We start from the raw sequence: 14,899 nt of genomic DNA, 5'->3' as shown, positions 1-14,899 counted from the left end.
CTTTCCAGTTGGGGGGGACATCTTGTCTGCTCCTTTACAGTACATGTGGCTGGGAGAGAAGGGATGGTGGAGCCGCCATTTTGAAAATGTCTAGTCCTCAGTTCCTGCCAGCATTCACCTATGCAAGTTCCCATCTCGCAGGCTGCTCTGTTAGAAAATGATTTGGGGCTGCTTTTCATTAAAAAGAAAAGCCTTACTGAGGACTCCCATTCCCTTGCTATCTGCCTAAGTAATTTCTTCTTAACTCTTATATCATCACCAGGAGGGCAAATCACAAGAAGATCTTCAATGGATGTGAACAATACGGGGCTTGGGACTTCCGACCATGCCCAGTCAAGACACGATAGACAGCATGCTCTTTGCTCTTGAGGAGTAATGATCAATTCTTACATATATACAGCACCTCAGTACACACCAAGACATTCTTCCACATCATTCATTTATCCTTACCATTGCCCAGCCTCAGAGGCATCACCACTCTCACTAAATGAGGAAGCAGAGTGAGAAAGGTTGAGTGATTTGAGGAAGAGAACACAAGTAGAGAGGTAGGTGTTGAACCCAGACTTTCTGGCTCATGGTTCCATGGACTGGACTTAGAACGGGGAAGTGCTAAGCTTCAACGTGCTGGGCCGTGCAAGATGCTATTATATTCGTCTGATTTGAAACAGGAGAGGGCTGGGGCCTGTGGCTCACAAAATCATTCACTCAAATTATAATGCGGTATGTGCTGATCGCCAGGGAAGCTCCTGAAAGCACTACTCCCCTAGATGGGTGCTTTAGTGACCTCAGTTTACCCAGGATGTCAGAGACTCCCCATAGCTTTTTGCCATGAAAAACAGAGGCCACCTGCTGTGGTATCCCTTTGCCTTTACAGCAGAGTGATGATGAGCAATGACAGGTGAGCCCACAGTTCATATGCAGCCCTTCTGGCTTTTAGATGGGTTGTGCTCTAATTTCAGAATTTCAGGATGAAATCAGAAAGCTGCTTCTGTGTTGCTACTTCTCAAACAACACCAGATAGTAATATTGTAGTGGCCAAAAAGCAGTGCCAATTTTTTTATTGACATTTTTCTAAGTTGTAAGAAAAAAATAGTTTAAAATGTGTACATACATTTTCAGAGAAATTCAGAGAATTTGCCAGCCTGGGAGTCACTTGTCTGTGAGAGAAATTCAGGATGGACCTTGGGGTTCAAGTTGGGTTACTGAATCTATTCTTCGGATGATGAGGTTGACAGAGAGTGGAGTTCTAGGCACAGCCTGTGTTTTGTTGTTGTTGTTGTTGTTGTTTGTTTTTTGTTTTTTTAAGACAAAACTGGCCAGGCAAGGTGGCTTACACTTGTAATCCCAACACTCTGGGAAGCTGAGGCAGGAGAACCACTTGAGCCCAGGAGTTCGAAAGCAGACTGACCAACATGGTAAAACCTCATCTCTACAAAAAATACAAAAAGGCTAGCTGGGTGTGGTGGCACACACTTGTACTCCCAGCTACTTGGGAGGCTGAGGTGGGAGGATCACCTGAGCCCAGGAGGTGGAGGCTATAGTGAGCTGTGATTACACCACTGCACTCCAGCGTGGGTGACAAATTGACCTTGTCTCAAATAAAATAACAAACCCTCCGGATCCCTTGATCTTAGCTTAATGGCATTTTTTCGGGGAAGTTACTCTCTCTGTGTGTGTGTGTGTGTGTGTGTGTCACAAAAGAACCATACGGCAAGAGCAAGCCTACCGTGATGTGGAGCTACCATAGTTAAACTTGATTTTGAAGGAGAGACCAGTTTTCTCTTTTATCTCCATAGCCAGAGAGTGCAGTGGCAGACCAGCAGTGCAGGGGAAGCCCAGGCCCCTGAAAGCCTTTGTTTCAGGCCCCACCTCTGGGTCCTTAATGTTTTGTATGTGCCTGTGTCCAGGTCACCAGAGGTCAGTGGTTCTTCGACTGCAGCATGGTGTGCATCAGAATTACTTGGGGGCCTTGATGAAACAGGTGACTGGGCTCTACCAGGTAGTTTCTGACTCAGTAGGTCTTGGAATGGGGCTCAGGAAATTGTATTTGGAAGAAGCTTCCAGGTGGTGGTGACGCTGCTGGCCAGGGGGCTGCTTGCGGAGAACCACTGACTTAGACTGTTAACCAGGGAAGAAGAATGACACCAGAGTGGTTGTATTACCTGTTTCAAGAAGGGCACTAGTTGACAGTGACAGCAACCAGAGCTGAAAATCAACTCCTGGGCAGGTGTTTCCTCTTTTAAACTAGGACTTGGGATGGAGAAAAGCTGCAGGACTGAGAGGTATTAGGTTGGTGCAAAAGTAATTGTACTTTTGGACTGTGAATTTTAAATCAGTATAACTAGGCTCAAACACATCTTTATTAATCAAAATAGGAACCATTACAATCAACACATTTTTGCCAAAGAGAAGTGTGTTTGTTTATTCCTGTAGCATAAAAATCTACGCTTTGGGATTCGACCAACTCTTGGAAAGCGTTTTCTGCATCCTGCTGGTTGTGGAAGCATTTTCCCTGCAAAAAGTTGTTGAGATGCTTGAAGAAGTGGTAGCTGGTTGGCGAGAGGTCGGGTGATATGGTGGATGAGGCAAAACTTTGTAGCCCAATTCATTCAAGTTTTGAAGCACTGGTTGTGTGATGTATGGTCAGGTGTTGTCGTGGGGAAGAATTGGGCCCTCTCTGTTGACCAATGCCTACTGTAGGCATTGCAGTTTTTGGTGCATCTCATTGGTTTGCTGAGCATACTTCTCAGATGTAACGGTTTTGCCAGGATTCAGAAAGCTGTAGTGGATCAGACAGGCAGCGGACCACCAAACAGGGACCGTGACCTATTTTTGCTGCAAGTTTGGCTTTGGGAAGTGCTTTGGAACCTCTTCTCAGTCCAACCTCTGAGGTGGTCATCGCTGGTTGTTGTGTTACAGCCACTTTTTTTCACATGTCACAATCCAATCAAGAAATGGTTTGTGTCGTTGTGTAGAATAAGAGAAGATGACACTTCAAAACGCCAATTTTTTTATTTTTGCTCAGCTCATGAGACACCCACTTATCAAGCTTTTTCACCTTTCCAGTTTGCTTCAAATGCCAAATGACCATAGAATGGTCGACGTTGATTGCTTCAGCAACTTCTCGTGTAATTTTAAGAAGATCGGCTTCAATGATTACTCTCAATTGGTCCTTGTCAACTTCCAATGGCTGGCCACTAGCTCTTCATCTTCAAGGCTCTCATCTCCTTTGGAAAACCTCTTGAACCACCACTCCACTGTACGTTTGTTAGCAGTTCGTAGACCAAATGCGTTGTTGATACTGCGAGTTGTCTCCACTGTTTTATGACCCATTTCAAACTCGAATAAGAAAATTGCTTGAATTTGCTTTGTGCCTAACATCATTTCCATAGTCTAAAATAAATATATAAAATCAACAGCAATTCATAAGTCATTAGCAAAAAGAAATAAAGTGAGAAATGCCCATTAAAATGACATATAACATAACCACACTATTTAAGGATGTATCCCAATATCGAATGGCAAATTTCAACAATGCAAAAACCACAATTATGTTTTCACTACCCTAATATCACACCCAGAAGGAGCCCAGAGAGGCAAGAGAAACCTTCTCTCTACAAGAAATGGGGCCAAAGGAATGAGTCATTTCATTTGAATTTTAAAATAACTTTAACCTCATTGTGTTTCCTAGCCTGGATGAATGGGACACATTGATTACAGAAATAATGTAATGTATTTGTCAACATATGCAAGTTACAACACATCCCAAATTTTTATTTTCAGAGCACTTGATTATTTTATTCACTTAATCTACAAGAAAAAAATCAGACTATTTTAAGTTCTCTATATTTGTACACTTTTGAAGTAAACTGATATAAGAATTAGTGAAGAGTGTTACTCTTTTCATGCAAAACAATTTTCTGGTTCTAGAATAAATATCCATGTTCCTATATTTACTTTTATTTCATTTTTCAAAAGATAGATACTTTATTCCTTATTTCTTTCTGTTATTTAAATAGATCATGAATCATAATGAGTTCTTAAAAACCGGCAATTAATGCTTTAATGCTCTGTAAATTTTAAGGTATAAGTTAGTTAAGCTAGCCATCTTTTGAGTTTCTCATTTTACAATTCAGTCTGTTGTGTGAACAAAAAATTCTTCTATTTTATTTCTCATCAGTTACAGAGCTAAGACTTACTGTTTGCTTTCAAACTTTTTTTAAAAAATCAATTTTAGATTTACCAAAGAATTGCAAAGATAGTTCAGAGAGTTCTGTATACCCATGACCCAGCTTCTGCTAATGTTAATAGTTTAATGTTCCTGAAAATTTCCTTGTGTGGCCATTTGTAGTCAATCCTCACTCCCCCATCCACTGATCTGTTTTTTTTAATTTTTTTTCATATCTATAGCTCTGTCTTTTCCAGAATATCATATAAATGGAATCACACAATAGGTAGCCTTTTGGATCTGGCTTCTTTGACTTAGCAAAATGCATTCAAAGTTTTTTCACTTCATATACTTCCTAGACAATTGTGTATCAATTGTTCTTTTATTACTGAGTAGATGTACTAGAGTTTGTTTATCCATTAATCCATTGAATGACATCTGGGTTGTTTTCAGTTTTTGGTGATTATGAATAAATCTACTATAAACATTTGAGTGCAAGTGGTAGTATGGATATACATTTTTGATTCACTTTAGTAAACAAATACCTAAGGGGGGCATTGCTGGGTTGTATGGCAAGAGTATGCTGAAAAAGTTAAACTGTCAAACTTCCATTGTGGCTGTATAATTGTTTATTCTCCCAGCAATGAATGGGAGTTCCTGTAGCTCTGCATCCTCCTTAGTGCTCAGTATCATCAGTTTTCTTTATTTTGGTGATTCTAATATGTATATAATAGTATCTCATCATTTCAGATTGCTTTTTCCTAATACCTATGATGTTGATCACTTATTTATATGCCTATTTTGTCACCTGCATATCTTCTTCAGTGAAGTGTCTATTCAAGTCTTTTCCCCATTTTAAAACTCCTTATTGTTGAGTTTTAAGAGTTCTTTATATATTCTGTGTATCAGTTTTTCGTCTGATAGATGACTTGGAAATATTTTTTCCCATTCTGTGGGTTGTCTTTTCATAACAGAGTATTTTGTAGAGCAACGTATTTAATTTTAATAAAGTCTAATTTGTAATTTTTCCTTTATGAATCATGCTTTAGTATCCTACCTAAATGCTCATTGCCAAAACAAAGGGCATACATTTTTTTTTTGCCTATGTTTTCTTATGAGAAGTTTTATTTTCTTAACATTTTATATTTAGGTCTACAATCTATTTTGAGTTCATTTCTGTGAAGTTGTGAGGTATGTATCAAGGTTCACATTTGCATATAGATCCCCACTGGTCCAAGTCCTACTTATTGAAAAACCTATCCTTTCTCCATTAAATTACCTTTGTACCTTGTCAAAAATCAATTGACCTGGCTTCTGGTTTTTGTCTGGACATGTAGACAGCTTGAAAAAAAAGTCACTTCAATCCTACAATAAGAAAAAGCTAGGAAAATGGAAAATTAACTTTTCTTAAAAACATCAGAGATGACAGAGTGGGCAACTAAATTGAATTCTGGGGAGATAAAGGGGCCTACAGAGTGAAATAGGACCCAAGCCTATGTGTGCCTGGGGCACACAACCATGGATGCCATATAAACAGATTAGGAGACCAAACTATGTTGTGATCAGAATGTGTCCCCTTAAAATTCATACATTAAAACTTCATGACCAATGCGATACTATTAGGAGGTGGCACCATTAGGAGGTCATTAGTGCCTTTAAGAAAAGCCTCAAGGAAACTAGTAAGGCTCTCTTGCCTTCTGTTTCTTCTGCCATGTGAGGACACAGTGTTGTCTCCTCCAAAGGATTTAGCAACAAGGGTCATCTTGGAAGCAGAGATGGCACTCACGAGACACCCAACCTGCAGGTACTTTGATCTTAGACTTCTAGCCTCCAGAACTGTGAGAAATACATTTCTGTTCTTTATAAATTACCCAGTCTCAGGTGTTCTGTTATAGCAGGAGCAATGGATTAAGAATAACGGAAATTTTTAATAAACTGCTAAAACCTGAGTTTGGGCTAGAGGAAGAGGGTGAAGCCCTTGAGGGCAGCAGATAGAGGCAGATACAGAAGGTTTTTACCCTGTGTAGGCCTTTTCTCCGATAACTCACAGAGAGGATGGGGTAGGATTCAGGGAAAGCTCCCTGTCACCTTTCCGACTGTGGTGCTTGTTGTTAGGGGATGAAAACAGCAGCAGCCAATGTGAAATCCGGGCAGGCCCATCTCCCATCTCTCCTATATAACACAAGGTTTAGTCTGCAGGGAAAGGTTATCAAGGCTTGTAGCCAAGTCTGTGGTGGAATCTCATTGCAGCTTGGGTGGGGGCAGGATAGAGACAATCACCAAACCTCTGCCCAGACACATCTCTCTATTGCCCTTAAGCTAAAAAATAAAAGCCACATTCTGCAGGGGACAGGGTGTTAAAACCATAGCCTGAGGATGCTGGCAGATACCAACTGCAGCTGAGGAGTGGGGACAGGAGCAAAAGAGGTTCTACTTCTGGAGGAAGGACAGAAAGTCTTGTGAAGGCCACCCGCCTGAAACTAGGTTCCCAGTAGCTGCTCAAGTCTGATGCTGAGTCAGAGGCTGTTTTCCTCCCCAACATGACATGACCAGCATGCTAACCAGCTCATGTAAAAATACAATAGGGAAGTTTGCCTGGACAGCTGTAAGAGGCAAATTATTTCTCGTGAGCAGTACAAAGCAAATACCCAAAGCCAATCAGAGAGACAAAAATAAAGTATCACTGGAAGGACTGGGAGTCTCTGGTGTCCATTATCAACAATAAACTCCAAGTCTGGTAACTATAGCAACAATGAACTTCAAACACAGCCCAGCTCCTGACTGGGTTAACACGAACCCTCATACTAGAGCCTAGTTTAAGCAAATGCATGCTCATCTCTAAAAAGTGCTTATCTCAGTGTCTGCTGTCATATATAATATGTCTAGCTTCCAACAATTTATAAGCCTTATCAAATGGCAATAAAAATACACTGTGACAAGATAAACTATCGTCAGAATGAAGTTCAGGTATGACACAGATAATAGGATTAATGGATGGGGAATTTAAAAGAACTATAATTAATATGTTAAAGTCTGTTAAAAAGATAGACAATATACAAGATCAGACAGGTAATTTCAGTGGAGAGATGAAAGCTGTAAGAGAGCATTAATAACAGCACTAGAAATTGATGAAGAGAGAGTGATTAATGGGTACAAAAATACAGTTAGATAGAAGGAATACATTCTAGTATTTGATAGTACAGTAGGGACACTGCAGTTAATAATAATATATTATGCATTTCAAAGTAGCTAAAAGAGAAGAATTGTAATGTTCCCAACACAAAGAGAAGATAAATGTTTGAGGTGACGAATATCCCAATTGTGCTAATTTGATCATTATACATCATATACATATATCAAAATATATGTACCCCCAAAATATGTACAACTATGATATATCATTAAAAACCAAACACAATAACAGAATTAAAGAATGCTTTTGACATGGCCAAAGCAAAGATCAGTCAACTTGAAGATAGGTCAATAGAAATTACCCTAACTAAAATGCCAAAAGGAAAAAGTTAGGAAATAACACAGTAACAACAACAAAAAAAGCATCAGAAATTCGTGGGGCAATTACAACTTTCTAACGTGTGCCTATTGGGAATACCAGATGGAAAGTAAGAAAGAATGAGACAGTATAAGTATTTGAAGAAATAATGGCTGAGAGTTGTTCCAAGTTACTGGCAGATACCAAACCACAGATTGAGGAATCTCAGACAACACTACATAGGATAATGCAAGAACAAAACCAAACAATACACATAGGCATATTTAAACTGCTGAAAACCAAAAACAAAATAAAACCCTTGAACCAGAGGAAAATGCACATTAATGTAGTCCCCCCTTTTCTGTGAGGGATACATTCAAAGACCCTCAGTGGATCCCTGAACCTGTAGCTAGCACCAAACCCTATACATAGTACACGTATTATGATTTTTTCCTATGCATGCATTTCTACAGTAAAGCTTAATTTATAAATTATGCACAGTAAGAGGTTAATAGTAATAATAAAATAGAACAATTATAACAATATACTATAATAAAATTTATGTAAATGTGATTTCTTTCCCCAAATATATATATTTTTTTAGGTTGTCAAATTTTATTTTCTCAAGTAAGGATATGAAAAAACAAAACAAAATAACAAATAAATTCTAACATTTTATGTCATCCCAATTTAATTTTTAAAAGGATATGAGAAGAAGAAAGGGTGGGGGAGAGGAGGAGAGAAGGACGTGCACCATCTCAAAATGAAGCGTGTTCTTTAAAACAGCAAGGTTAGCTCAATAAAACTTACTGTGCTTTATCATGGGGAACTGACATAGCAGAAAGTGGAACCAGTGATAAGGGGGGACTACCGTAACTATGGAGGAATAAGGACAAGAATTACAGCAGACGTCTCACCAGAAACCATGCAAGCGAGAGACAATGGAGTGAGATTTTTAAAGTGTTGAAAGAAAAAAACTGTCAAACCAGATTTCTACATCCAGGAGGAATGTCTTTCAACTGTGAAAAACAAATAAATGCTTTTGTGTACCAACATAAACTGAGGAGGCTCAGTAATGGTTCCTTTTTTACAGGAAATATTAAAGAAGTTCTTCAAAGAAAGAATTTGTTTGGGACTTAGGTCTGCATACAGGGCATAAATGAAGGGAAATGTACTTTATCATATTTCTTGCTGTAAAATATACTTTATCGTATTTTCTTGCTATAAAAAGTAACTTGACTGTTTAATAATAACCATGTATTATATGGTTATAGTGTATGTGAGAGTAAGATGCATTACAATGATGGTGCAAAGGATGAGAAGAAGGAATTGGGAAACACTGTTGTAACATCTTACATTACATGTGTGGCAACACTCTTATTTGAAGGTGGACTTAGAGTATTTAAAATTGTATATTATAAAACCTAGGGCAATCACTACAAGTGTTAACAACACAAAATGTGTAAAAATCAATTGACTATATTTATGTAGGTCTAGTTCAGGGCTTTCTCTTCTATTACATTGATCTATGTGTCTATCCTTTCGCTACTGTCTTTATTACTATATCTTTATGATAATCCCAGCGCTTAGGGAGACCAAGGTGGGCAGATCATGAGGTCAAGAGATCGAGACCATCCTGGCCAACATGGTGAAACCCCATCTCTACTAAAAATACAAAAATTAGCTGGGCATGGTGGCACATGCCTGTAGTTCCAGCTACTCAGGAGGCTGAAGCAGGAGAATCGCTTGAACCCAGAAGGTGGAGGTTTCAATAAGCCAAGATCACACCACTGCTCTCCAGCCTGGCAATAGAGTGAGACTTTGTCTCAAAAAAATAAAAATAAAAATAAAAAATAAGAACATTTTAAATAAAAGTCTTGAAATTGGGTAGTGTAAATCCTTCCATTTTTTTATTCTCTTTCAGAATCATTTTGCTATTCTAGTATGTTTTGCTTTTTTAGAATCAGTTTGTTGATATCTACCCAATGCTTGCTGGAATTTAGGTTAGGATTGTACTGGGGAGAATTGGTATATTTGCCACATTGAAACTTTCAATCCAAGAATATGTTATATCTCTATACTTAATTAGATCTTCCATGATTTATTTGAGCAGTGTTTTGCAGTTTATAGTATATAATTCCTAAGCACGTTTTGTTAGAATTTAAGTATTTCAATGGGGCAGGAGATGCTATTATAAATGATATTGTCTTTAAATTTTGAAATCCAATTGTTCATTGCCACTATCTAGAAAAATGGTTGACTTTTGTAATTCTGCAACCTCAGTAAACTAATTTATTAATTCTAGGAGCATTTTGGTGTGTTTCTTTGGGAAGATAAATATGTCTTTTTGGATAAAACAGAGCTATTTTTTTCTAATCTGTTCTCCATTTCTTACTCTTGCTTTATTGCAATGGATTTTGTTTAACAGGAGTGATAACAGAAGACATCCTTGTCTTATTTCTGGTCTTAGTGTGAAATGATGAATCACTATCAAGTAAGAAAATATTTTTTGGAAAAAGGTAAATCATTTTTATATAATACAATAATTGATAGTAATTTTAAAGCAGGCTCGTAGGAGAAACCATACAATTTCCCCCATATAAATATAGTATATAATAACCTAGGATCCAGTATAAAAAAAATGCAAGTTGTAAATATTCAACTTACAACTTTTTGTATTAATTAGAATTAATATTCTAATCCTGAAAAAAGTACAAAACAACATCGTCATGAAGAAACGTATGGAGTTAGTGAATATGGTTGCATAGTGGTCAATAAAAGTAATTATAAATCAGGGCACTTAGACCAGCACTCAACAGTGTTTTTGAGCTGACAGGGAAGACTGCTCCCTTGAATAACTCAGGAATAACCTTCAAGGCTTTTCTACCTACGTAAGAGCTTTTACCTTCCACTGGAGCCTGTGCCTTGTGAAGTATTTCTGGTGTTGGTCACCTCCTACCTGGGTGGTATACTGGGCCTCCAGGAAGGTAGGAAGAAGTAATGGAATCTGGTGCTCAAGAAAAGACTTGGAGCTATTTTTTACTAGAGTGGTCAGAAATGTGTTGGCATCTGGCATTAGCCTCCCATTGGTAAAAACACATGAGTATTCAAGTGTGAGTTGGAGGGTAGGTGGCTCTCTATGCAGATAAATAGAGGAGTAAAGAAAGAGGTAGCTATTACTTGAATTTTGTCCTTCTTTGGGGCAAAAATTCAGGTCATTTTGCCTTCTTCCTTATCCTTTTTGGCATTTTTTGAGTGATTACAACCAGGCTCTTTTCCTCCCTCCTTCCCTCCCTCCCTGTCTCCATCCCTGCCTCCCTCACTCCCTTCCTCCCTTCCTTCCATCTGTCCTACCTTGCTTTTTCCCTCCCTTCTTTCCGTTAATCTGTCATTTATTTTCTTCTTTTCGGAGATGTAGAGTCTTGCTATGTTGCCCAGGCTAGTCTCAAATTCCTGGCCTCAAGGGATCCTCCTGCCTTGGCCTCCAAAAGTACTGGGATTATAGACAAGAGCCACCACGCCCAGTGGTGTGCTTCATTTTTATAATTAAAGAACAAAACAAGACAGAACAAAACAAGACAAAAAAGCAATTTCGGTTTGAAAAACTTGTGGCTACCAATCAGACTTTTTTCCTTGAATAGTCCCAGATACAAAAAATGTAGCTCCTGACTACTCTGGAGGTTTAGAAAATCTCATTGTATTTTTGTGTTTCTCCCCCAGTTTACTGAACTTAAATTGGAGGCCCTAGCTCTATATGGGAAGAATGGAGGGAGTATCCAATCTTGGCTTAGACTTACACTGATTCAAACTAGAGCCAAACGGGTGTTTTTCTGGGCAGATATAACTGTCTTTTAGTAATTTCTGATTCTGACAGAATCTAGAACTTTTTTCCTCCTGTGTTGAGATAATCTGCTATTTCTGTTAATAAACATGTAAACTTATAGCTCTGGAGAGCTGTCTGACCTGTTTGGATTCTCAAGAATTCTTATAATAGATTTCCAACATCAACTCCTATGTTTATTCTATCATATGGATCCTGAAATTCATATTCTATTATTAGTCAACATGCCTTTAAAATAAATATAGCATTTATATTCCTGTAATATCTTCCACTGTCAATATTTACTTTAAGTTCAAATAGAGCTTTTTCCTGCCACTGAACATTTAAGTTAAATGATTTATAAGCTCATCATTTCTCCATATCTCCCCAGAAACACTTATACTTGAGTCACTCTCGTCTGTGAACTTTTACTGTCATCTTCACTTTACCTCTTTCCCCAAAGATTTCTCCTGGTTCAGTTGAGCCAAGTGAATGGTCCCCTTGTAGGGAGCTTTTGTCATTTTTCAGGCTGTTGCTAGAGATCTTATGTTTTGGGAATTCTCCAGTTGAAATCTTTTTGGGAGGCTGAATTTCCCTCCACTCTAAATGTCCAAAGGCCAGACACTTCCTTATTTAGCCCTTGGCAAGCAGTAGGGCATTGCACAAGACCCAGGCTTCATTAGTCAAATGTATTCACCCTAGACCTTGAATAGGGACCTAGGTAGTGGTGCACAGAAGCTGCGATCATGAAGGATCTGTTAGGATAATTGCAGCAGTGCCACTGGGGCCAGTAGCCAGCATGAGGGGTCAGTAGAAGCAGCAGGACAAGTCTCGCCGTCCAGAGTGTAATGATAGTTGTGGTGAGCTCACAGGGTGGGCCCTGTCTGCTGCCTAATCCCCCGCTTTGCCATGATCTGTTTTCTAAACCTGCTTCTCTTACCTTCCTGGCAGCCAGTGTGCTATACACAGGGCACAGAGAAAAGATACTTCCCTAGGTAGACAGAGCAGCTAGACAGAATCCCTTCTATGAAGAGTTTTATACATATCTCCAGGCTAGGTCTAGGCCAAGCCAAGTGGAGCCTCTTCCTCTGTCCCCTCCCTGTCCACCACATTTCCTTCCAGCAGGCCTCCAGTCCTGAGACTGGGGTCTTTGCTTAGGTCCTCTGCCAGCCTGCATTTTCCTTTTTTTTGATTCAGCCGTGAGACACTTTTCAGATGATGTTTGTAGTTTGTGTTTGTAATCTTGCCAGTTAAGATACCCAAAGAAGTTAGGTGAAAATGAAGTAATTTAAGAATTTTTCTTGTTCTTGCATTGATGCCGCTGCAATGGCTGTCTTCCTGTGTTTTAAGGGAAAAGTTGCTGTACGAGTCTTTTCTGCATGAAAGCATCTGCCTATCTTTCTTTAGCCATTTGAACCATATCACTTAAAGCCAGTGGGCAATATACAAAAGTTTTCCACAATTCTCCTGTTTTCCCCCTCCAACTAAATAAGCAGAATATATGGCATTTTCACCAAAGGCAGCAGGACAAGACATCCCATTTCATGCTTCAGCAATCTGACTAAGGAAACAAATATAGATTTTTCTTCCAAATGCCTTTAGGTTATAAGGCAAGTTGATTAAGGCCTCCCTTTAAGCCCCACCAGAGAAATAAATGGATAATGGAGTGTGCCTGCCTACCCTTAAAGAGAAAGAGGTTGTGTCTAATATTGACTCTCCTAATCAGTTTGACATAAAACATATTTCTCACAGATGTGGCTCTCCAACCCATCTCGCATGCAGGAGAGAGGAAAGCTGTATGGATTTCAGTTTCCTGTTAGCTGAGAATAAATTAAATTATGTTCTTTTCTCCTCTTTACCACTCCTTTGTGGATTCAATTTCTGTGTAGACATGTCAGATATTTTTTTAAGGGAGGAGCTGATAAATTGCCTTTTTCCTTTTATCGTGCAGGTATAATTCGTGCCTTTTCTTCCTTCCCCTCACTGCCAATGAAATACTGCAGAGGAAAAAAAAAGAGAGAAAAGAGTCATGGGTTGTGACATTAGTGTGACCTTTGAGAAGTTGCAGGAGAGCTGATCATAAATCCTGATGGTCCAAGGATCAGAACTGTTCCCAGAAATCCCCAGAGCATAGTGATGTTCTTGATAAAGACACTCGTTTTTCCAGATTTTGAGTAGGATATTATATTATTAGTTAAGGTAAAGCTAACCGTTATAGCAAATTAAAATCCAATCGCCCCCAGTGGCTTAGCAGAAAAAGATATTTCATTCATTTTTTATGCTTCACTCATGTAAAATGTTCCTCCAACAGTGGGGAATACAGGTGGGGCAGGGTGGATCATGCTTCGTGCAGTCAACTAGGAATCCAGATGATGGCCCTGCTGTCTTCATCTGGGGACTTCCAAAGCTGCCCTGGGTATTCACTTCCAGCCTGGGGATGGGAAAGAAAGAGGAGAGAATTGCAAGGTAGGCTTTATGAGCAGGCCTAGAAATGGAATTCATATCTCTGTAGCCATTTTCTTTGTTGAACACTATCCCATGGCCTGGAGAATTGGGAAATATCTCGTAGTTGTGGGCCCCAGAGGAAAGGGCTAGTTGTTCTCTGGCTTCTTTGAGGGATTAGAATTTTCATCTAAGGCCATTTGGGAACTTGGGACCCAGGCGATCATTATGACATGATAATATTCATGTTATGTGCTTTATCTTTCATGAATATTTATATTGGCTTCATTTTGTAGTCGTATTTGTAATTATATGATTTAGAGCTATTTAAATTTGTTATGATGCTAACTACCAATCCTTTTCCACTAGACTATAAAATTTTGTGCTCTTAATTTAGATTAATCTTCCAATCAGATTTACAATGCCTCAAAATAAGTTTTTTTTTTTCCAGGATGATACTCCTAGAAAATGTAGTGTCTGTGTGTTTGTGTGTTCTAAGCCCTTACACATTTGAGAACATTTTTCTATTGTCTTAACAACTTAACTTGACTGTGTCAAGGGTTGTAAAACAGTAGTGATAGCTGATTATCATATATGGGCAATGTAAAACATGTGCAGAGGTTGAGGAAAAGCTTCCTCTTCACCTACTGAAGTTTGCTGAAATGATTGACAATAGACAGATTAATAGAATAAAAAGGCACACAAATTATTAACAGGGATATGAACATGGGATTCCCCAAAATATGACTCTCAAAGAATGGCTAGAAGGTTGAGGCTTAAGTCCTCTCTTCGTAGGGGAGAGGAAAGTTGGGAGATGTAGGTAATTTTAGATAAATAGTGAATGATTTTTAGGGCAAATGAATGAGGCCAAAGAACAATAGTCTGGGACAAATTTCCTCTGAGCTCTGGGCAAGGTGAGGGGCAAAACTTCACTGTGAACAAAGGTTGTGTTATTATGCAGATAAAGCCTCCCAGGCAG

At 38.9% G+C, this 14,899-nt stretch overlaps 1 pseudogene; it reads right to left on the bottom strand.

The window, feature by feature from the left end:
• Positions 1 to 2,362: 2,362 nt before the first annotated feature.
• Positions 2,363 to 5,930, bottom strand: LOC129481524 (histone-lysine N-methyltransferase SETMAR-like; annotated as a pseudogene).
• Between the last annotated feature and the right edge of the window lie 8,969 nt (positions 5,931 to 14,899).

The sequence above is a fragment of the Symphalangus syndactylus genome, chromosome 5 (assembly GCF_028878055.3).
Source record: "Symphalangus syndactylus isolate Jambi chromosome 5, NHGRI_mSymSyn1-v2.1_pri, whole genome shotgun sequence".
NCBI classification, from domain to species: Eukaryota; Metazoa; Chordata; class Mammalia; order Primates; family Hylobatidae; genus Symphalangus; species Symphalangus syndactylus.
This window is presented reverse-complemented; position numbering and strand designations above follow the sequence as displayed.